Here is a 24,686-nt window from a genome sequence, read left to right on the forward strand (position 1 = left end):
TACTATATGTCTTGGTGTTCTCTCCTTTACTATTTTTTAAAAATGATGTAAAGTTGATATTATGTCTTTCTTAAATAATTGATAGACATTGCACATGAAGAGTTTTCTTTGTTGGAAGGTGTCTTTAACTAGAAATTAAGTTTCCTTAACTAATGTAAGACTAATGAAGTTATTTATTTATTCTTGAGTCAACTTAAGCATTTTGTGTGTAGGGTATAAAGTGAGGCCACATTATTCATTTCTGATAATGATAACTTAGTATTCTTTCTTTTCTTGGTTAATCTGGTGAAAGAGTTTTCAATTTTATTGATATTTCCAAAGATCTCCTTTTGGTTTCAATGTTATTACTTTATATATTTTTCTATTGTCAAGGTATTATCTCTTATTACTGTTTCCTTTCTCCTCTTTATCTTTATTTAAGTTCCTCTTTTTTCTTCCAATTTCTTAAGGTGAAATATTAGAATATTAGTTTAATAACTTCCTTTTTTCAATATTAGCATTTAATAATAGTATAAACTCTCTAGCATTGCTCTAGCTGCATTCCACCAATTTTGATGTTCGTTTTCACTTTCACTGAACTCAAAAATTTTCTAAATTCCCTTTTGACCCATGTACTATTTCAAGTGTGTTGGTTAGTTTCCAAACAGTGGGGATTTTCCAGATATCATTATATTTATTTTCAGTTTAATTGTTACTATCAGAGAATTGTTTTGTGTATATAAATTCTTTTAACTTGATAAGGTTTGCCTTATGATCCAGATATAATCTGCCTTCATCCATATTTTGTGTGCACTTGAAAAAATATATATTCTAGTATTTTTGGGTATATTGTTCTACAAAGTATTCTTGGATCAAATTGATTAATAGTGTTATATAGTTCTTCTGTGTCCTGAGTTTTGTGTATACCTTTTCTATCAAATTACTCAGAGTTGCCTAAGTCTCCAAGTATGCATTTGTCTCTTTATTCATTTCTTACCAGTTTTTATCTCAGGAATTTGGCAACTCTGTAATTAACGGCATGCACATTTATGACTTCAATGTCTTCTTGGTAAATTGACCATTTTATAATTATTTAATGTCCATCTTTATCCCTAATAATTTTCTTCTTTCTGAGATCTACTTTGTTAATTATTAACATAACCAGTCCTGTTTTATTTAGATTAGTAGCACTTACTACCATGTAAATTTTCCATCCTTTTACTTTGAACATATATATGTATATATATGTCTTCATATTTAAAGTGGATTCCTTATAGACAGCATATATTAAGGTCTTTTTATCCCCTAATCTTATACTTTATTTTTAATTAGTATGTAAGCCTTTATATTTAATGAAATTTTTAACATAGACATCTACCACTTTATCATTTATTTTCTGTTTTTCCCCTCTTTTTTGTTTTTCTCTTTATCCTTTCCTGTGTCCTTTTTGGATTATTGAATACTTTTTATGATAAGACTTAAATTTTTATATTGACTACATCTCATTTTTGTTTTGACAACATCTCATTGTCATTTCTATTTAGTGGTTCTCTAGACATACCAATACACACACTTAACTTTTCATCATCTACCAAATTTAAAATTTTACCAGTTCAAGCAAAATTTAAAAGACCTACCATTAGCTTGCTATATCCTTCCCATTTTATGCTTTTGTCATTATGTGTATTGCAAATACAAAATCCATTGTCTGACTAGTCCATGTCTGAAAATCCCATGATTCAATGTTAAATTTTCAACTTTAAAATTCATACATATTTTAGAGTACTTAAGGAGAAAAATGATATCTATATGTACCTAGAAATTTACCTTTCTTGTTCCTCCTGAAGTTTCACACTCTCATGGCCTTTATATTTTTGTCTGAGTAATCTGCTAACATTTGTGTCATTAATTTTCTATATGATGTACCTTTTTCCTCAGGCTGCTTTCAGGATTTTATTTATTTTATTTTTTTTTTTTTTGGTCTGTAGTTCTGTGAAGTTTTATTATGATTCTGGGCATGGTTTTCTTAGACTATATCCTGTTTGGTTTTTAGGAGCTTTTTGAGTCTATAAATTTGTGTCTTTTGCTACATTTGAGAAGTTTTTCAACCATTATTTCTTCAAATTTTTTTTCTATACTAATCTCTGTCTCCTCTTCCTCTAGGACTCCATGAAATAATGTTAGACCCTTTCCTATTGTCCACAGCTCTCTGAGAATCTTGTTCATTTCTTTTTTTTTCTGTTCTGTAGAGTGGATACATTTAATCTATGCTTTGCAGAGTAGATCATTTCTATTGCTTTATCTTCAAGTTTACTGTCTCTTACTTTTGTCATCTCCATCTGCTATTGATCCGATCCTGTAAATTTTCAATTCAAATATTGTATTTTGAAATTCTAAAATTTCCATATCATTCTTGTTTATAGTATCTCTATGTATGCTGAGAATTTTTATATTTCTATATATTTAAGACATCTTTAGCTTTCCTCATAAACCACAGTAACAATAGTTGCTATAAGGTATTTAACTGCCAGTTCCAGCATCTCAGTAATATTGGGGTTGGCATCTGTTGATTATCTTTTTCTGCAGTAATTGATCACATTTTCTTAATTGTTGTACGTCAAGCAATTTTATATTTTATCTTGGGCAGTTTAAATTTTATGTTTTGAAACTCTGAGTAATGTTAAAAACCTCTGGAGAATCTTCTGTTGCTCTTTGCTTCTTTTAGTAGGCAATTAATTACGTTCAGACCATAAATTCTGTTGCTTCTTCTGTTGTTAGTAGTTTCAATGCTATTTCTGTTTTCAAAGCCTTTTCTATGCTGCTTGGAGTCTGCCCCACTCATGTGACCCTCATTAGTTAGCCTGGGATTTGGGAAGTATTTTATACCATAGATAAGTTCTCAAAGGTCTTGTTACACTCCTTCAGCTCTGTCCCATCCATGCACAACTCAGAAAATAGATCTGCAAGTGTGCTTGTCACACACTGAATTAGGGAATCACTTTCTCCAGATCTTGCATCGCCAAGAATCTTCACACATGCTTCAACTGGAAGGGCCCCTTTTCATTATGATCTGATGCGAAATATGGGATTTATCTTAGAGTTTTAGCTGCCTTAATTCTGCTGAGCTGTAGTTCCATAGCTGAGTCCCATTCATGGTGTAATATGACAAGAAAACAGAGGCAGAAAAAAATTACGGGCATTTCCTTCACACTCTTCAGACCACAGGCACCCTCTCTCAGTTCCTTTGTCCAGAAGGATGGGGTTCTCCTCAGAGTTTTAGCTGTCTGCTCCACTGCCATAGCTCTGTAAGAAGGTCTGCCCTAGGATAGGGCAGAGACATAAAAGAGGGGGAAAAAAGAAAATATATTTCCCCCACACTCTACCTTGCAGGGAACACTTTTTCCAGTTCCCTGGCTAGAGATTTGATTTTATATTGGAGTTTTTCTGCCTGTATCATGGCAAACACAGCTCTGCATTTGTATGGGCTATTTTCAGGTAAAAGCCATGAGAGAAAAGAGGAAACAATTTTTTTTAAACTCACCTGTTTATGTGCTACTTCTTCAAGTTTTGATTCCTCTCTGCAATAAGCCAGTTTTTTTTTCAGTTTTGTTTTTCTTGCCTTGGGTAGTTTTTTGTTTTCTTGGTTTCTTTGAGATTGTTTAGATATATTGGAAAAATAGGCTGTACTGGGCTTATGACATGTGACCAGCACTGGAATTGCTTGCTGAAATTTTTTAAAGCACTACAGAAATGTCCATAAGTTTGTATAGCAAACATTTGATTCATATCTCAATCCAACTGTAGCTCTCCCAGGCCATACATTTTGGAGTGCCTCAATGTATTCCTAGAAACAGCACTAGATACACAGTAAGCACAATTCCAAATAAATATATATAAAGCCAAAAATACAGTTTTAGGGGACAGATGAATAAAATAAATTCATAAATATGAATATGTATGTGAACAAAGGAAACCAGTTGGTGTCATTAGTTTAGGCTTTTCAAAATTCTTCCCAGAAGAGTTTACATCACAATAGAAAAAATATTGAGTGATCATGGGGCAATCATCTAAAAGAAAGAACAGTGAGAAAGGGGCAGAAAGGCAGAACACAATGCAGCAGGAGATATTAGTACTCCTCCAGTGTGCAATCAGATTGTTTTTAACTATTTGAAGAAGAATCTGAACAAAAAATTTCCTGGTGAATGAGCTAACTATGTCCTCCATATCTTAAAGAGAAAGTTGATGCTATAGGTCCTATAACAGGTCTGAAGAACTTGAATGAGATACGACTATTTTCCAACTCACCAAAGATATAAGTAAAGGAGCTTTTATTGGTTTAAATGGAGATTATCAAATGGCAAGTGAATAATTAGCATCTTGGTTACCTCAAGTGGCATATTATGAGAAAATATACAGATAAACTGAAAAGCAATGACTAATAATCTTGAGAGAAGGGAAGCAAAGAAACCAGCTAGAAACCATAATTAGTACATATATGTGCAACCCCATATGAATCAACATAAGTTTTGAATTAAGGTTTTATTTGTCTATATCTGCATTCTTCTTAGGGAAGAAGAGCACTCTTAAGAGTGTGGTAACACTCAAATTAACTGCAGATGCATTAACGAAGCCAATTCTAAAATTTCAGATATAGGCTACATGATGATCAGAATAAGACCTTAGAACATTATTTATGAAATCTTTCTAAAAATCACTAATGGTCTGAAGGCTCTCTTTGTTGCTAACTTCATCTTTTTATTCCTGAATGTGTAAATGACTGGATTCAGAAAGGGGGTGATAACTGCATCAGAGAGAGGAAGAAACTTGTCCATCTGAGAATTGGGATGTGGCCAGGTACAAACAAACATTGTTGGACCAAAGAAAAAAAATACCACAGTGATATGAGCCGACAGGGTAGAGAGGGCCTTGGATGAACCACCCAAGGAATGTTTCCAAACAGTAAACAGGATGAAGATGTAGGAGATGAGGAGTATAAAGAAAGAGCCAACAGAAAGGAATCCACTGTTGACAGTAACTATGAACTGCAATGTGTAAGTATCTGAACAGGCCGAGGAGGGTCACAGTAAAAGCTGTCCAACACATTAGGACCACAGAAGGGTAAATTAATAATAAATGCGAGTTGGAACAGTGAATGAATGATGCCACGGGCCCAGGCAGCAGCCAGAAACAACACACACATGCGTGGGCTCATGAGGGTCAAGTAGTGGAGAGGCTTACATATGGCAACATATCTGTCGAAGGCCATGGCAATGAGCAGCACCATCTCCACACCACCAACAACGTGGATGAAGAAGATCTGGACAATGCAGCCTCCAAAGGAGATGACTTTATGCTTCCTGAAAATATTTTAAATCACCTTGAGTGAGGTGACAGAGCAGGCTCCCAAGTCAATGAAGGAAAGACTAGCCGACAGAAAACACATGGGGGAATGTAAGTGAGGATCGGCTGTCACAGAAAACACAATGAGGATGTTTCCAGTCATGCTTGCCACATAGAGCACAGAGGAGAACAGCAGGAGGAGAAGCTGGATCTTCCAGGAATGGGTGAGTCCCAGAAACACAAACTCAGACACAACTGAGTGATTCCCTCCATCCATTGATCCATCTGGAATGCCACTTAAAATGATGAGAACTAAGAAAGTGAGAGAGAAATTGTGGTTACTAGGGACTACACTGGTATTAATTATTCATGCTGCAGTGTCCACAATACAAATAACTACGTGGTAACCCAATTCTTCACACTTCCTAAATAATGATGATGATGGTGGTATTGCTGATGGTGATGATGAAGCCTACAACTGACCCTGCTCAACTCAAGACATCATATCCTGATTCAAATGATCAGAAAAAATCTCTCATAGCCTAAAATTAACAGGAGAATTATACCAAAAGAAAACCTTCCCTGGTGCCGGCATCAAGAAACAGAATGTTCAATAAAGCATACTTATTCACAAAGGGAGAAAAGACAGTAAATAGAAATAAATTTAATTACCCCCAAAAGGGAAATTAGACAGTCATACAAATTATATCTGACCCTACTTTCCCTCATCAACACATTTCATCTCCCTTTTATTGTCATTTTCAATTTCTTCTCTCCATAAAATCTGCACTCAGCAGGGTTGTGGGGATTGATTAATTGGCAAATCACCACCTAAGAGTGACAGTGTTCTGAAACATGACATGGGAATGAACTGAGGAGGAACAAACTATAGAATATGATACAGGATATATATTGAGATTAAGACAAATGAAATTAGGGAATATGAAACAATGGAACCAGGCAAGAGTAGTAAAGGTTTGGAACCTTTTAAGTTTTAAATATGTTTGTGTGTTTGGAGGGGAGAGGGCACGGAGGGGTGGAGAAGACTCCATTGCTCTGTGTCCAAATACCCAACATTATATTTCCCCAGTAAAGGGTGATCCCTAAAAATAGCTCCCAAAGTTTTATTCCATTAGAAGTTACTGGACTGCAGGACAGTTTTACTGACATTATTCTCCTTCCACAGATGCAGCCACAGAAAATTGAAGAATCCTCTCAAAAAAGCATGTCAGGAAGGAGTCAAGACGGCAGCGTGAGTAGAGCAGTGGAAATCTCCTCCCAAAACCATATTTTTGAAAATACAACAAATACAAGTATTCCTAAAGGGGAGAACAGAAGATACAGTACAACAGCCAGCCTACATCCACACCTGCAAGAACCCAGCACCTCACGAAAGGGGTAAGATACAAGCCGCAGTCTGGTGGGACTGGAGCACCCCTCACCCCAGCTCCCCAGTGGGAGGAGAGGAGTCCGAATGGGGAGGGAGAGGGAGCCCAAGACTGCTAAATACCTAGCCCTAGTAATCCGCACCGGGAGAGCAGACACACAGTGCATGGGGTGCTGGATACTAGGGAAACAGGACAGTAAAACCCACAAGTGGGTTCCTGCAGCCAGTGCCCATGGGATAAAAAGAAAAGAGAGTGCTTCTTGAAAGTCTTAAAGGGACAGGGGCCTCACAGCTGGATGGAAGCGTTCCAGCACACTCAGTCCAGCAACTGGGAATCCCAGGGAATCCCGGGCGCCCTAAGACCCTAGGCTGCAGCACAGCTTGGAGGCCCCTCATGGCAAAAAAGAGCCCACCACCCATTCGCACTCGGGCACGGCCCCGCCATAGCAGAGCAAAACAGCCTGAGGCCGGCCATGCACACAGCAGCCACACACAGCTCCACAGCGGCCTGGGCTGGGCAAGAATCAGAGACCCCACCTGCACGCAGCTGCCCAGTAAAAGCCACTAGGGGTCGCAGTTCTCCCAGGAGAGGAAGGCCACAAGCTAGCAAGAAGGGACATTCTTGCAGCTGAACACATGCCAACTCCCCACAACTAACTTTATCACCATGAAAAGGCAGAAAAATTTGATCCAGAACAGAATCCCACAGACATCCTCCCCTGAGAGGGAACCTAGGAAGATAGACCTAACCAATCTTCCTGAAAAAGAATTCAAAATAAAGGTCATAACCATGCTGATGGAGCTGCAGAGAAAAATGTAACAGCTAACCTTCAAAGAAGTGAGGGAGACTACAGAAATAAAATAATCTCTAGAAGGACTTAAAAGGAGAATAGATGAGATGCAAGAGGCCATCAATGGAATAGAAACCAGAGAACAGGAACACATAGAAGCTGATGCAGAGAGAGATAAAAGAATCTCCAGAAATGGAACAATATTAAGAGAACTGTGTGACCAATCCAAAAGGAACAATATCTGCATTATCGGGGTACCAGAAGAAGAAGAGAGAGAAAAAAGGGATAGAAGGTGTATTTGAAGAAATAATTGCTGAAAACTTCCCCAAACTGTGGGAAGAAATAGTCGCTCAGACCACAGAAGCACACAGAACTCCCAACAGGAGGGACAAAAGGAAGACAAAACCAAGAAACATAATAATTAAAATGGTAAAGATCAAGGACAAGGACAGACCATTAAAGGCAGTCAGAGAGAGAAAAAAGGTCACCTATAAAGTAAAACACATCAGGATATCATCAGATTTCTCAACAGAAACCTTACAGGCCAGAGGAGAATGGCATGATATATTCAATGCAAAGAAATAGAAGGGCCTTGAACCAAGGATACTGTATGAAGCATGATTATCATTTCAATATGAAGGAAGAAGGGATTAAACAATTCCCAAACAAGCAAAAGTTAAGGGAATTTGCATCCCACAAACTACCTCTACAGGGTATTTTAGAGAGGCTGCTCTAAATGGGAGCATGCCTAAGGCTAAATAGATGTCACCAGAGAAAATTAAATCACAGCAAAGAAAGCAGACTAACCAAATACTAACTAAAGGCAAAACATAAAATCAACTACTCACAAAAGCAGTCAAAGGAAAAACAGAAGAGCATAGAATAAAATACCCAACATATAAAGAATGGAGGAGGAGGAATAAGGAGGGAGAGAAATAAAGAAACATCAGACAGTGTTCATAATAGCTCAATAAGAGAGTTAAGATAGACAGAAAGTTAGTAAAGAAGCTAACCTTGAACTTTTGGTAATCACAAATCTAAGGCCTACAATGGCAATAAATACATATCTTTCAATAATCACCCCAAATGTAAATGGACTGAATGCACCTATCAAAAGACACACAGTAATAGAATGGATAAAAAAGCAAGACCCATCGATATGCTACTTACAAGAAACTCACCTCAAAAAAATGACATGCACAGACTAAAAGTTACGTTGGAGATCCAGTCATTGAAGAGCACGATGGAGGGTATTAAAAGCAGGTTGGATATGGTGGAGGAGACAATAAATGAAATAGAAACTAGAGAAGAGGAATACAAAGAAGCAGAGGCACAGAGAGAAAAAGGGATCTCTAAAAATGAAAGAATATTGAGTGAACGGTGTGACCAATCCAAGTGGAACAATATTCACATTATTGGGATACCAGAAGAAAAAGAGAGAGGAAAAAGGGATAGAAATTGTCTTTGAGGAGGTAGTTGCTGAAAACTTCCCCAATCTGGCAAATGAGATAGTCTCTCAGGCCATGGAAATCCACAGATCTCCCAACACAAGGGACCCAAGGAAGACAACACCAAGACACATAGTAATTAAAATGGGAAAGATCAAGGATAAGGACAGACTGTTGCAAGCAGCCAGAGGCAGAAATAAGATCACATAGAAAGGAAAGCCCATCAGGCTAACATCAGACTTCTCAGCAGAAACCTTAGAGGCCAGAAGGGAGTGGCATGATGTATTTAAGGCCATGAAGCAGAAGGGCCTGGAACCAAGATTACTTTATCTGACAAGATTATCATTTAAATTTAAAGGAGGGAGTAAACAATTTCCAGATAAGCAAATGCTGAGTTTACCTCCCACAAACCATCTCTGCAGTCTATTTTGGAGGGACTGCTATAGATGGAAGTATTCCTAGGGTTGGATAGCTGTAACCAGAGGTAGTAAAACCACGGTAGGTATGGTGGAGCAGCTGATTGCAAGGCAAATGCAGAATTAAATTGACTATCCAGAAGTCAATCAAGGAATAGACAAAAAGAACAGAATTTGATACTTAATATACAAAGAATGAAGGAGGAAGAAAAAGGAGGAGAAATAGAAAAGAATCTATAGATTGTGTTTCTAACAGCATATTCAATGAGTTAAGTTAGACTCTTAGATAGTAAGGAAAGTAACCTGAAACCTTTGGTAACCATGAATCTAAAGCCTGAAATGGCAATAAGTAATCACCTTAATGTAACGATAATCACCTTAAATGTAAATGGAATGAATGCACCAATCAAAAGACATAGAGTCAATGAATGAACAAAAAAAAAAGACCAATTTATATGCTGCTTACAAGAGACTCACCTCAAACCCAAAGACATGCACAGATTTAAACTCAAGGGATGGAAAAAGATATTTCATGCAAACAATAGGGAGAAAAAAGCAGGTGTTGCAGTACTAGTATCAGACAAAATACACTTCAAAACAAAGAGAGTAACAGGAGATAAAGAAGGACATTACATAATGATAAAGGGCTCAGTCCAACAAGAGGATATAACCATTATAAATATATATGCACCCAACACAGGAGTACCAGCATATGTGAAACAAACACTAACAGAACTAAAGGAGGAAATAGAATGCAATGCATTCATTTTAGGAGACTTCAGCACACCATTCACTCTAAAGGACAGATCCACCAGACAGAAAATAAGTAAGAACACAGAGGCACTGAACAACACACTAGAACAGATGGACATAAAGACATCTATAGAACTCTATGCCAAAAAGCAACAGGATACACATTCTTCTCAAGTGCACATGGAACATTCGCCAGAATAGATGACATACTAGGCCACAAAAAGAGCCTCAGTAAATTCAAAAAGAACTCAAATTCTACCAACCTACTTTTCAGACCACAAAGATATAAATCTAGAAATAAATTGTACAAAGATAGCAAAAAGGTTCACAAACACATGGAGGCTTAACAACACACTTCTAAATAGCCAATGGATCAACGACCAAATTAAAATAGAGATCCAGCAATATATGGAAATAAATGAGAACAACAACACAAAGCCCCAACTTCTGTGGGACGCAGTGAAAGCAGTCTTAAGAGGAAAGCATATAGCAATCCAGGCATATTTAAAGAAGAAAGAACAAACCCAAATGAATACTGTAAGATCACAATTATCAAAATTGGAAAAATAAGAACAGATGAGGTGTAAAGTCACCAGAAGGAGGGACATAATAAAGATAAGAGAAGAAATAAACAAAATTGAGAAGAATAAAACAATAGAAAAAATCAATGAAACCCAGAGCTGGTTCTTCGAGAAATTAAACAAAATAGATAAGCCTCTAGCCAGACTTATTAAGAGAAAAAGAGAATAAACACACATCAACAGAAACAGAAATAAGAAAGGAAACATCACGACATACCCCATAGAAATACAAAGAATCATTAGAGAATACTATGAAAAACTGTATGCTAACAAGCTGGAAAACCTAGAAGAAATGGACAACTTCTTAGAAAAATACAACCTTCCAAGACTGACCAAGAAAGAAACACAAAATCTAAACAAACCAATTGCCAGCAAAGAAATTGAAGTGGTAATCAAAAACCTACCCAACAAAAAAAACCGTGGGCCAGATGGATTTGCCTCGGAATTTTATCAGACATACATAGAAGACATAATACCTATTCTCCTTAAAGTCTTACAAAAAATAGAAGAGGAGGGAATACTCCCAAATTCATTCTATGAAGCCAACATTACCCTAATACCAAAACCAGGCAAAGACCCACCAAAAAAGAAAATTACAGACCAATATCCCTGATGAACGTCGATGCAAAAATACTCAACAAAATATTAGCAAATCGAATTCAAAAATACATCAAAAGGATTCACCCCAGGATGCAAACATGGTACAACATTCGAAAATCTGTCAACATCATCCACCACACCAACAAAAAGAAAGACAAAAACCACATGATCATCTCCATAGATGCTGAAAAAGCATTCTACAATATTCAGTATCCATTCATGATAAAAACTCTCAGCGAAACGGGTACAGAGGGCAAGTACCTCAACATAATAAAGGCCATATATGATAAACCCACAGCCAACATCATACTGAACAGCAAGAAGCTGAAACCTTTTCCTCTGAGATTGGGAACAAGATAGGGATGCCCACTCTCCCCACTGTTATTCAACATAGTACTGGAGGTCCTAGCCATGGCAATTAGACAAAACAAAGAAATACAAGGAACCCAGATTGGTAAAGAAGAAGTTAAACTGTCACTATTTGCAGATGACATGAGATTGTACATAAAAAACCCTAAAGACTCCACTCCAAAATTACTAGAATTGATATTGAAATACAGCAAAGTTGCAGGATACAAAATTAACACACAGAAATCTGTGGCTTTCCTATACACTAACAATTAACCAATGGAAAGAGAAATCAGGAAAACAATTCCATTCACAATTGCATCAAAAAGAATAAAATACCTAGGAATAAATCTAACCAAAGAACTGAAAGACCTATACCCTTAAAACTATAAGACACTCTTAGGTGAAATTATAGAGGACACTAGCAAATGGAAACTCATCCCATGCTCTTGGCTAGGAAGAATTAATATCGTCAAAATGGCCATCCTGCCCAAAGCAATATACAGATTTTATGCAATCCCTATCAAATTACCAACAGCATTCTTCAACAAACTGGAACAAATAGTTCAAAAATTCATATGGAAACACCAAAGACCCCGAAGAGCCAAAGCAATCCTGAGAAGGAAGAATAAAGTGGGGGGGATCTCACTCCCCAACTTCAAGCTCTACTACAAAGCCATAGTAATCAAGACAATTTGGTACTGGCACAAGAACAGAGCCACAGACCAGTGGAACAGATGAGAGACTCCAGACATTAACCCAAACATATATGGTCAATTAATATTTGATAAAGGAGCCATGGACATACAATGGCAAAATGACAGTCTCTTCAACAGATGGTGCTGGCAAAACTGGACAGCTACATGTAGGAGAATGAAACTGGACCATTGTCTAACCCCATACACAAAAGTAAATTCAAAATGGATCAAAGACCTGAATGTAAGTCATGAAACCATTAAACTTGTGGAAAAAAACATAGGCAAAAACCTCTTAGACATAAACATGACTGACCTCTTCTTGAACATATCTCCCCGGGCAAGGAAAACAACAGCAAAAATGAACAAGTGGGACTATATTAAGCTTAAAAGCTTCTGTACAGCAAAAGACACCATCAATAGAACAAAAAGGTACCCTACATTATAGGAGACTATATTCATAAATGACATATCTGATAAAGGATTGACATCAAAATATATAAAGAGCTGATGCACCGCAACAAACAAAAAACAAATAATCCAATTAAAAAATGGGCAGAGAAATAAGAAAAAAACAGATCCTACCATTCGCAAAAACATAGATGGAGCTAGAGAGTATTATGCTCAGTGAAATAAGCCAGGCGGAGAAAGACAAGTACCAAATGATTTCACTCATATGTGGAGTATAATAACAAAGGGAAATGGAAGGAACAAAACAGCAGCAGAATCACAGAACCCAAGAATGCACTAACAGTTACCAACGAGAAAGGGACTGGGGAGGATGGGTGGGAAGGGATTGATAAGGGTGGGGAAAAAGAAAGAGGGCATTACGATTAGCATATATAGTATGTGGGGGGCACGGGGAGGGCTGTGCAACACAGAGAAAACAAGTACTGATTTTACAGCATCTTACTACGCAGATGGACAGTAACTGTGAAGGGGTATATGGGGGGGACTTGGTGAAGGGGAGAGCCTAGTAAACATAATGTTCTTCATGTAATTGTAGATTAATGATACCAAAAAAAAATGGGCAGAGGAGCTGAAGAGACAGTTCTCCAAAGAAGAAATTCAGATGGCCAACAGGCACATGAAAAGATGCGCCACATTGCTTGTGATCAGAGAAATGCAAATTAATACAACAATGAGGTATCACCTCACACCAGTAAGGATTGCCACCATCCAAAAGAAAATAATAACAAATGTTGGCGAGGTTCTGGAGAAAGGGGAACCTCCTACACTGTTGGTGGGAATGTAAATTAGTTCAACCATTGTGGAAAGCAGTGTGGAAGTTCCTCAAAAAACTAAAAATAGAAATACCATTTGACCTGGGAATACCACTCCTTGAAATTTACCCAAAGAATACAATTTCTCAGCCTCAAAAAGACAGATGCACCCCCTATGTTTATCGCAGCACTATTTACAATAGCCAAGAAATGGAAGCAACCTAAGTGTCCATCAGTAGATGAATGGATAAAGAAGATGTGGTACATATACACAATGGAATATTATTCAGCCATAAGAAGAAAACAAATCCTACCATTTGCAACAACATGGATGGAGGTAGAGGGTATTATGCTCAGTGAAATATAAGCCAGGCAGAGAAAGACAAGTACCAAATGATTTCACTCATATGTGGAGTATAAGAACAAAGAAAAACTGAAGGAACAAAACAGCAGCAGAATCACAGAACCCAAGAATAGACTAACGATTACCAAAGGGAAAGGGACTGAGGAGGATGGGTGGGAAGGGAGGGATAAGGGTGGGGGAAAAGAAATGGAGCATTACGATTAGCATGTATAGTGTGGGGTTGGGGCACAGGGAGGGCTGGGCAACACAGAGAAGACAAGTAGTGACTCTACAGCATCTTATTACACTGATGGACAGTGACTGTAATGGGGTTTGTTGGGGGTCTTGGTGAAGGGGGGAGCCTAGTAATCATAATGTTCTTCATGTAATTGTAGATTAATGATACCAAAATAAATAAATAAATATGCATGTCAGTTTGATGCTTTTATCTATCCCAACATATCCCTTTGTGCCTAAACTTCCAGCTCTGTGAGCTGACCCCAATCCTGACTCACCACTACTGAGCTATGTCTCTCCAGACTCAACTAAACTTTTTTTTTATTTTGCTTTCACCTCCTGAGCCTACAGTCCATAGTCTCAAGATACACATTTTCTATAGTCTCAAACTCTTCAGTCATCATAAATCTGAGTCTGGGCTGGGAAACAGGGAGTCACATAGGCTCACTGTGTGAAGAACAGACAGAATGGAGGGCTGACGAGATGAAGATACATGGCTAAATGACTAAGGCACTGGGGAGAGAGCCAGAAATACTTTGCAACTGACAAAGAAACATGAAGCTTATGTTTATGGGAAAACATAAGCACTCAACAGAATCATCCCAATATTTCCATCTAAGAGATGGGCTGTTCCAGACTGACCATTTTTTACAGGAAAAACATGAGACTCAAAAATGTAAACTGAATTGCTCATAGTCACACTAGTGCCACAACTGGGGACCAGAATCCAAATATCAGGATTCCTGATCCAGAAATTACAGAAGGTAGGGTGTAAAATAATCTAAAAAGAGTAAAAAAAATCAAAAATGGAAATGTGATTTTCTGAATAAAAACTGACACAATTTCTTGGCTATTGTAAATAGTGCTGCGATAAACATAGGGGTGCATCTGTCTTTTTCAAACTGGGCTCCTGCATTCTTAGGGCAAATTCCTAGAAGTGGAATTCCTGGGACAAATGGTATTTCTATTTTGAGCTTTTTGAGGAACCTCCATACTACTTTCCATAGTGGTTGAACTAATTTACATTCCCACCAGCAGTGTAAGAGGGTTCCCCTTTCTCCACCACCTCGCCAACATTTGTTGTTGTTCGTCTTTTGGATGGTAGCCATCCTTACTGGTGTGAGGTGATATCTCATTGTGGTTTTAATTTGCATTTCTCTGATAACTAGTGACGTGGAGCATCTTTTCATGTGTCTGTTGGCCATATGAATTTCTTCTTTGGAGAACTGTCTGTTCAGCTCCTCTGCCCGTTTTTTAATTGGATTATTTGCTTTTTGTTTGTTGAGGTGCGTGAGCTCTTTATATATTTTAAATGTCAACCCTTTATCGGATCTGTCATTTATGAATATATTCTCCATTACTGTAGGGTACCTTTTTGTTCTAGTCCATCAGTAGATGAATGGATAAAAAAGATGTGGTACACATACACAATGGAATATTATTCAGCCATAAGAAGAAAACAAATCCTACCATTTCAAACCAAATGGATGGAGCTAGAGGGTGTTATGCTCAGTGAAATAAGCCAGTCAGAGAAAGACAAATACCAAATGATTTCACTCATATGTGGAGTATAAGAACAAAGAAAAACTGAAGGAACAAAACAACAGCAGAATCACAGAACCCAAGAATGGACTAACAGTTACCAAAGGGAAAGGGACTGGGGAGAATGGGAGGGAAGGGAAGGATAAGGGTGGGGAAAAAGAAATGGGGTATTACAATTAGCATGTATAACATGGAGGACGGGCATGGGGAGGGCTGTGTAACACAGAGAAGACTAGTAGTGATTCTATAACATCTTACTATGCTGATGGGCAGTGAGTGTAATGGGGACTTGGTGATGGGCGGCACTAGTAAACATAATGTTCTTCATGTAATTGTAGATTAATGTTACAAAATAAAATAAATAAATAAATAAAATCGGGGGAAAAATACTGACACAAAACACCGGCCTATACACAAAATACCTACTATTTGTTCTAAATTATTTTGCATGACAAAAAGAAAGTGCCCAATTAAATATCAGAAGTAAATTGTATATAGAAATGATATTATTCACTGCTGCCATACTTTGCTTCCTCTTCTCTTTTTGGTGCTTATTTGGAAGGATACAACAATGGTAAAATATATGAAGGGATATTTGTTATCACACTATCATTTCTGCCTCTCTGTATTTTTCTGTTCTCAAAAAGCCAATAAAAGTTCTCAATTATTTGGTAAAGCTTTTCTTGACAGTTCCAGTCCATAATGCTGAGGAGTTTTTTTCTAACTTCCCTAAGTCACAAACTCAATAAATCTATTGGAAAGACATAAATAAATGTCATATAAACAGTATATACATATACAGTATATGCCTTACAAACAGCAGAGAAGATTATTTATTGAATGTGTGAGAAAAAAACATAAATTAAAAAGAAAGACGAGTATCATCTAGTGAGGTCAAAGATTTCAGAAAGAGAACAGAATGTCATCTGCCCTTTTAAATATGAGTGGTAAACACCTTGACCTATAATCCATAGAATCTTTTGCTGTTAACATAATGCTTTAAATGTTTCATTTGTATACTATCCAAAGTTCATAACTAGGTGTGAGAGTCAGTATCTCCAGAATGAGAGGCTAGTTAATAATCTCTTTTCACTAACAGGAGCCTAGCCTATGACTCCAATGCTCTCTCTCTCTACCACATTTTCAAATACATTTCACATTCAGAGGAGCATACTTCCCATCTCAAAATTGATAGTGACTATAATTAATAGTCTCTATCCAGAGGCACCCTAACCTCTACAACATATATCTTGCTTGGGGATAGGAGGAAACTTTCCCCTGCAAACCTACCTCCAACATTCAACTTAATTTCACAATGTTCGGCAGTCATCTGAGTGGTAGAAAGGAATAGGAAGAGAAAAAACAGAGATAAGAAAAGAGAGAAAGACGTGAGGAAGATAACATTAGAGGAGATACGCACTGTGCTAATACAAGGAAGAGAAAAAAAGGAGAGCATACAGAGATAGAGGGGGAAAGCTGAGGAGAGTTTAGGTGAAAAGTAAACAGGAAGATCTAACTCTTTCCTCTGATCAAGTGATTCATTTCACAAAGACCAACACCAGTACCATCTAGCCAGGCTCAGGCTATTTCTGTAAATACCGCACGTGATAATAAATCTAGCTTTATATAGTGTAACACAAATGTGAATCATCCATGAATTATAACTGCTCGTCTGATTTCAGAAGCCAAAAGGAGTCTTGTCAGTAACTTAGGCTTTGAAGTCTATCTGGCCTGTTTTCCAATCCAAATTCCACTACTCACTTGTTATGTGAGCGTGGGAAAGTTACTTCTCCTCTCTAGCCTATTTCCTCATTTATAAAAGGAGATAACACCTCCCTTGCCATGATATGATACATGTAATGCAGTATCTATCACTTCGTGGAGCATAATAAGTGGTACCTAATACATTGCAAGAACCAGATAGCTATATATCCAGTTTGCAATTCCAAATATTTTTAAATCTTTCATTCTAAATCCATTATTCTGAGATAATTAGGTACAGCTGGTTTCACGTTAGGTTTTCATGTCTATGGTGGTATCCAGCAGCTTGAAAGGTTTAGATGAAAAGTAAACAGGAAGATCCAACTCTTTCCTCTGATCAAGTGATTCATTTCACATAGAATAATCTTGCTCCTAAGTGGAGATATTGCTCAGGGCTTGTGAGAGTTTATGCTCTGACAAATACTAAGTCAGGCTATGCCATTTACCCAACCACTCTATTCTGTACAGCCAAACCCATGGATAAATTCTCACAAAAACTATTTTGAAGCCTTTCCATGACCACCTCAGATAACACTGGCCATTTGCATCTGCATGGGAGAGGAGGTGCTTTATAGAATTTTCCAAAAGTTGTGCTTACTCTAGGTAATAATTTGTATAAACTCACTGTCTTGCTTATGGGTTTCAGCCCTGGGCAAGTTCACTATGGATTCAGTGAGACCGAGGAATGACAATGGAACGTTCTTGGGGTGAAAGGGTTTATACCCAACTTTATTCCCACAGTGGCAGGTCAGTCACTAGAATCCCATCCACTCCAAGCAAGTCTGCATGTAGCAAGCTGGTCTCTACTTCTGGGCATCTCAGCCCCTGCAGCCATCTCCATCTCTGTCCTCGGTGCTGCCACCACTCCAGCCTCTGCTCTCCTGCAGCCGTGCAGCAGTCCAGAGCACTGGGAGGAGCTCTCTGTAAACAGTCAGTAACAACATATTATCCACATGTGTGTAGTGAGCAAGCCAACCAGGGGCCAGGTGAGAATCCTGGTCACAGGATCCTTCACTTTATCCACACCCACAAATACTCTCAGGAAACAAGACTTTTGCTCCCAAACTACCATTTTTTTTCAAGATCCACTTAACATTCTTTAGCCATAGCTATTGCTAGCCCTGTACAGTGGAAAACATGAAGACAGTTTATGCATGTCAATCAATCAGTTATGGCATCTCAAGCCAGTGTAGTCCTATGGCTATACCTATTCTATCATGCCATCTTATTTAATTATTTTTCTAATTAAAATGTTTTTAATGAGTATCTATTCTGTGTTAGTTGCTTACAAAGACAGTGGCCATCTAACACTGTAAGTAAATATGCAACAGGCACAGAAAGATGAAATGTCACAGATGTAGTAATACCCAAGTTAAGTGGAAGGAGAAAACAAGCTGTGGTATCAGAGAAGACAAAGTGGGAAATGTGGCAGTTAGCACAGCCTCTATAAATTGCTAATATTCCATTATAGAGAGTTTGAAGAATCATTTCAAGCAGATGGTACAATATGAGAAACGACAGGTAAGTTCAAAGTACTTTGGGATAATGGTGAAGAGTTTGCCTGGAGAATGCAAATTGTTTAGGAGAACAGTGGAAAATAAGATGAGAAAGAAATCTGAGACTAGTTTCACCTGACTTCAGGCTTAGATGGTTAAGCATTGCTAATAAGTAAAGGAGAGCAAAGACTTAGCAGTAAGGGATTAATTAATGATGAGACCAGTGCTCAAGAAATATGATTCATTTGCAGCGTGGTGGACAAACAGGAAGGACACAGAAATGAAGCTCAGTCGAGAGACTGCTCTACTAGAGCAGGTCTAACTGGAGAAATCTTCATTACATCACCAAAGCCTGTCAAAACTCTTGTTCAGATTTATAACTTGTATATCACCAAAGCAGAGAAACCTTTGCTTTCTGATTTTTCTTGCTATTTTCATCCCTCTCACCTACCTGTTTTGCCAAAGGAACTAAGAGATCAGCATCACTTAAAAGTCAGATATGGTTGCCCACCAAATCAACCAGACCTCATTCAGGATCATTACAGACACACACAAATACATGTATAAAATAATGTCACAGTAAGAGTGGAGGCTAATTGCAGCCCTAGAGGGCAGTGAACAAGTGATGCTGCAGAGATATGGGACTGCCAGATGAGATCACATGGCCTGGGGAATTGTCACCTATGGTTGTTTGGTTTTCCCAGCATAGCTAAACAAAGAGGCTGTTAATGAAAGGAAATAACTATAATTCTAATAAATAACTTTTACAACTATTTTGAATCTTTCTTAATGGTGACTGAATAACCATTCCACAGCAAAACTTAAAATGACCTTTTACATTTTTAAACATTTATGATCATTTCAATAGTATACATTCATCTTAAGAATGTGAAAATACAGGGGCGGAGCCAGGATGGCAGCGTGAGTAGAGCAGCAGAAATCTCCTCCCAAAACCACATATATCTATGAAAATATAACAAAGACAATTCTTCCTAAAATAGAGACCAGAGGACACAGGAAAACATCCAGACCACATCCACACCTGCAAGAACCCAGCACCTCCCGAAGAGGGTAAGATACAAGCCCCGGCGCGGTGGGAACCGAGCACCCCTCCCCCCGGCCCCTGGTGGGTAGAGAGGAGTCAACAGGGAGGGAGAGAGAGCCCAGGACTGCTGAAACCCAGCCGCAGGATTCCGGACCAGAGAGCAGACACAGTGCATGTGTGGGGTCCTGGATACTAGGGAAACAGGGCGGCAGGACCGGTGAGCAGGTGCCTGAGGCTGATGGCAGAGAACAAAGAAATGGGAGCGGTTTTTTTTTTTTTTTGGCGAGTGCTTTTTGGAAGCCTTAAAAGGACAGGGACACCAATACTAGGGAAACAGGGCAGCAAGACCAGTGAGAGGGGTGCCTGAGACCGGGGCCTGAGGACAAAGAAAATGGTGCATTTTTCCCATTTTTTTGGCGAGTGCCTTAAAGGGACAGGGACCCCAATACTAGGGAGACAGGGCAGCAATACTGGTGACCGGGTGCCTGAGATCGGCACATGAGGACAAAGAAAATTGCGCGATTTTCCCCTTTTTTTTTTTTTTATTTATTTTTTTTATTTTTTTTTTTTCGTCTTTCATTGTTGCTGTTGTTGGTTTGGTTTGGAGAGTGCTTTTTGGAAGACTTAAAGGGGCAGGACAGGACACATAGCCCAGAGGAAGGGAATCTGGGGACCTCTGTGAACTCTAATCCCCTGGGCAGCAGGGAGCACAGAGGCCCCCTACGGAGATAAATAGCCTCCCGGCCGCTCCCCCTCCAACGGGGCTTCACCATTTTGGAGGAGCAGCCCCACCCAGGCCATGCCCACAGCAACAGTGGAGATAAACTCCAAACCAACTGGGCAGGTAGCAGAAGCCCTGTCTGCACACAGCTACCAAGCATAAGCCACAAGAGGTTGCTAGTCTCCCAGGAGAGGAAGGCCACAAACCAACAAGAAGGAAAGCTCTCCCAGCTGTCACTCGTACCAGCTCTGCAAACCATCTCTATCACCATGAAAAGGCAAAACTACAGAAGACAAAGATCACAGAGACAACAACTGAGAAGGAGACAGACATAACCAGTCTTCCTGAAAAAGAATTCAAAATAAAAATCATGAACATGCTGACAGAGATGCAGAGAAAAATGCAAGAGCAATCGGATGAAGTCCAGAAGGAGATCACAGATGTCAGGAACGAGATCACAGAAGTGAAACAATCCCTGGAAGGATTTATAAGCAGAACGGATAAGATGCAAGAGGCCATTGAAGGAATAGAAACCAGACAACAGTAACGTATAAAAGCTGCCATAGAGAGAGATAAAAGGATCTCCAAGAACAAAACAACAATAAGAGAACTATGTGACCAATACAAAAGGAATAATATTCATATTATAGGGGTACCAGAAGAAGAAGAAAGAGGAAAAGGGAGAGAAAGTCTCTTTGAAAAAATAATTCCTGAAAACTTCCCCAAACTGGGGGAAGAAATAATCGAACAGACCATGGAAATACACAGACCCCCAACAGAAAGGATACAAGGAGGACAACACCAAGACACAAAATAATTAAAATGGCAAGGATCAAGGACAAGGAAAGAGTTTTAAAGGCAGCTAGAGAGAAAAAGGTCACCTATAAAGGAAAACCAATAAGGCTTCAGACTTCTCAACAGAAACCCTACAGGCCAGAAGGGAATGGCATGATACATTTAATGCAATGAAACAGAAGGGCCTTAAACCAAGGATACTGTATCCAGCATGACTATCATTTAAACATGATGGTGGGATTAAACGATTCCCAGACAAGCAAAAGCTGAGGAAATTTGCTTCCCACAAACCACCTCTACAGGGCATCTTACAGGGACTGCTCTAGATGGGAGCACTCCTAAAAAGAGCACAGAACAAAACACACAACATATGAAGAATGGAGGAGGAGGAATAAGAAGGGAGAGAAGAAAAGAATCTCCAGACAGTGTATATAACAGCTCAATAAGTGAGCTAAGTTAGGCAGTAAGATTCAAAAGAAGCTAACCTTGAACCTTTGGTAACCACGAATAGAAAGCCTGCAAGGGCAATAAGTACATATCTCTCAAAAGTCACCCTAAATGTAAATGGAATTAATGCACCAATCAAAAGACACAGAGTAATAGAATGTATAAAAAAGCAAGACCCATCTATATGCTGCTTACAAGAAACTCACCTCAAGCCCAAAGACAGGCACAGACTAAAAGTCAAGGGATGGAAAAACATATTTCAGGCAAACAACAGAGAAAAGAAAGCAGGGGTTGCAGTACTAACATCAGACAAAATAGACTTCAAAACAAAGAAAGTAACAAGAGATAAAGAAGGACACTACATAATGATAAAGGCCTCAGCCCAACAAGAGGATATAACCATTCTAAATATATATGCACCCAACACAGGAGCACCAGCATTTGTGAAACAAATACTAACAGAACTAAAGAGGGAAATGGACTGCAATGCACTCATTTTAGGAGACTTCAACACACCACTCAGCCGAAAGGATAGATCCACCGGGCAGAAAATAAGTGAGGACACATAGGCACTGAACAACACACTAGAACAGATGGACCTAATAGACATCTATAGAACTCTACATCCAAAAGCAACAGGATATACATTCTTCTCAAGTGCACATGGAACATTCTCCAGAATAGACCACATACTAGCTCACAAAAAGAGCCTCAGTAAATTCCAAAATATTGAAATTCTACCAACCAATTTTTCAGACCACGAAGGTATAAAACTAGAAATAAATTTTACAAAGAAAACAAAAAGGCTCACAAACACATGGAGGCTTAACAACATGCTTCTAAATAATCAATGGATCAATGAACAAATCAAAATAGAGATCAAGGAATATAATAGAAACAAATGAAAACAACAACACAAAGCCACACTTCTGTGGGATGCAGCGAAAGCAGTCTTAAGAGGAAAGTATATAGCGATCCAGGCACACTTGAAGAAGGAAGAACAATCCCAAATGAACAGTCTAACATCACAATTATCGAAATAGGAAAAAGAAGAACAAATGAGGCCTAAAGTCAGCAGAAGAAGGGACATAATAAAGATCAGAGAAGAAATAAACAAAATTGAGAAGAATAAAACAATAGCAAAAATCAACGAAACCAAGAACTGGTTCTTTCAGAAAATAAACAAAATAGATAAGCCTCTAGCCAAATTTATTAAGAGAAAAAGAGAATCAACACAAATCAACAGCATCAGAAATGAGAAAGAAATAATCACGACAGACTCCACAGAAATACAAAGAATTATTAAAGACTACTATGAAAACCTACATGCCAACAAGCTGGAAAACCTAGAAGAAATGGACAACTTCCTAGAAAAATACAACCTCCCAAGACTGACCAAGGAAGAAACACAAAAGTTAAACAAACCAATTAAGAGCAAAGAAATTGAAACGGTAATCAAAAAACTACCCAAGAACAAAACCCCAGGGCCAGACGGATTTACCTCGAAATTTTATCAGACACACAGAGAAGACATAACACCCATTCTCCTTAAAGTGTTCCAAAAAATAGAAGAGGAGGGAATACTCCCAAACTCATTCTATGAAGCCAATATCACCCTAATACCAAAACCAGGCAAAGACCCCAACAAAAAAGAAAATTACAGACCAATATCCCTGATGAATGTAGATGCAAAAATACTCAACAAAATACTAGCAAATCCAATTCAAAAATACATCAAAAGGATCATACACCATGACCAAGTGGGATTCATCCCAGGATGCAAACATGGTACAACATTCGAAAATCTGTCAACATCATCCACCACACCAACAAAAAGAAAGACAAAAACCACATGATCATCTCCATAGATGCTGAAAAAGCATTCGACAATATTCAGTATCCATTCATGATAAAAACTCTCAGCGAAACGGGTACAGAGGGCAAGTACCTCAACATAGTAAAGGCCATATATGATGAGCCCACAGCCAAAATCATACTGAACAGCGAGAAGCTGAAAGCTTTTCCTCTAAGATCAGGAGCAAGACAAGGATGCCCACTCTCCCCACTGTTATTCAACATAGTACTGGAGGTCCTAGCCATGGCACTCAGACAAAACAAAGAAATACAAGGAATCCAGATTGGTAAAGAAGAAGTTAAACTGTCACTATTTGCAGATGATATGATACTGTAAATAAAAAACCCTAAAGACTCCACTCCAAAACTACTAGAACTGATCTTGGAATACAGCAAAGTTGCAGGATACAAATTAACACACAGAAATCTGTGGCTTTCCTATACACTAACAATAAACCAGCAGAAAGAGAAATCAGGAAAACAATTCCATTCACAATTGCATCAAAAAGAATAAAATACCTAGGAATAAACCTAACCAAGGAGGTGAAAGACTTTTACTCTGAAAACATTAGACACTCATGAGAGAAATGAAAGAAGACACAAATAAATGAAAATCTATCCCATGCTCATGGATGAGAAGAATTAATATTGTCAAAGTGGGATCCTGCCCAAAGCAATTTACAGATTCAATGCAATCCCTACCAAAATATCAATGACACTTTGCAGTGAACTAGAGTAAATAATTCTAAAATTCATATGGAACCACAAAAGAACCCAAATAGCCAATACAATCCTCAGAAAGAAGAACAAAGCCGGGGGTATTATACTCTCTGACTTCAAGCTATATTACAAAGCTATAATAATTAAACAAGATGGTACTGGCA

General features: G+C 38.3%; 1 pseudogene; it reads right to left on the bottom strand.

Moving 5' to 3' along the window:
- Window positions 1-4,670: 4,670 nt before the first annotated feature.
- On the bottom strand, window positions 4,671-5,626 carry LOC108400944 (olfactory receptor 4F3/4F16/4F29-like; annotated as a pseudogene).
- Window positions 5,627-24,686: the final 19,060 nt, after the last annotated feature.

Source organism: Manis javanica, chromosome 8 (assembly GCF_040802235.1).
Source record: "Manis javanica isolate MJ-LG chromosome 8, MJ_LKY, whole genome shotgun sequence".
NCBI classification, from domain to species: domain Eukaryota; kingdom Metazoa; phylum Chordata; class Mammalia; order Pholidota; family Manidae; genus Manis; species Manis javanica.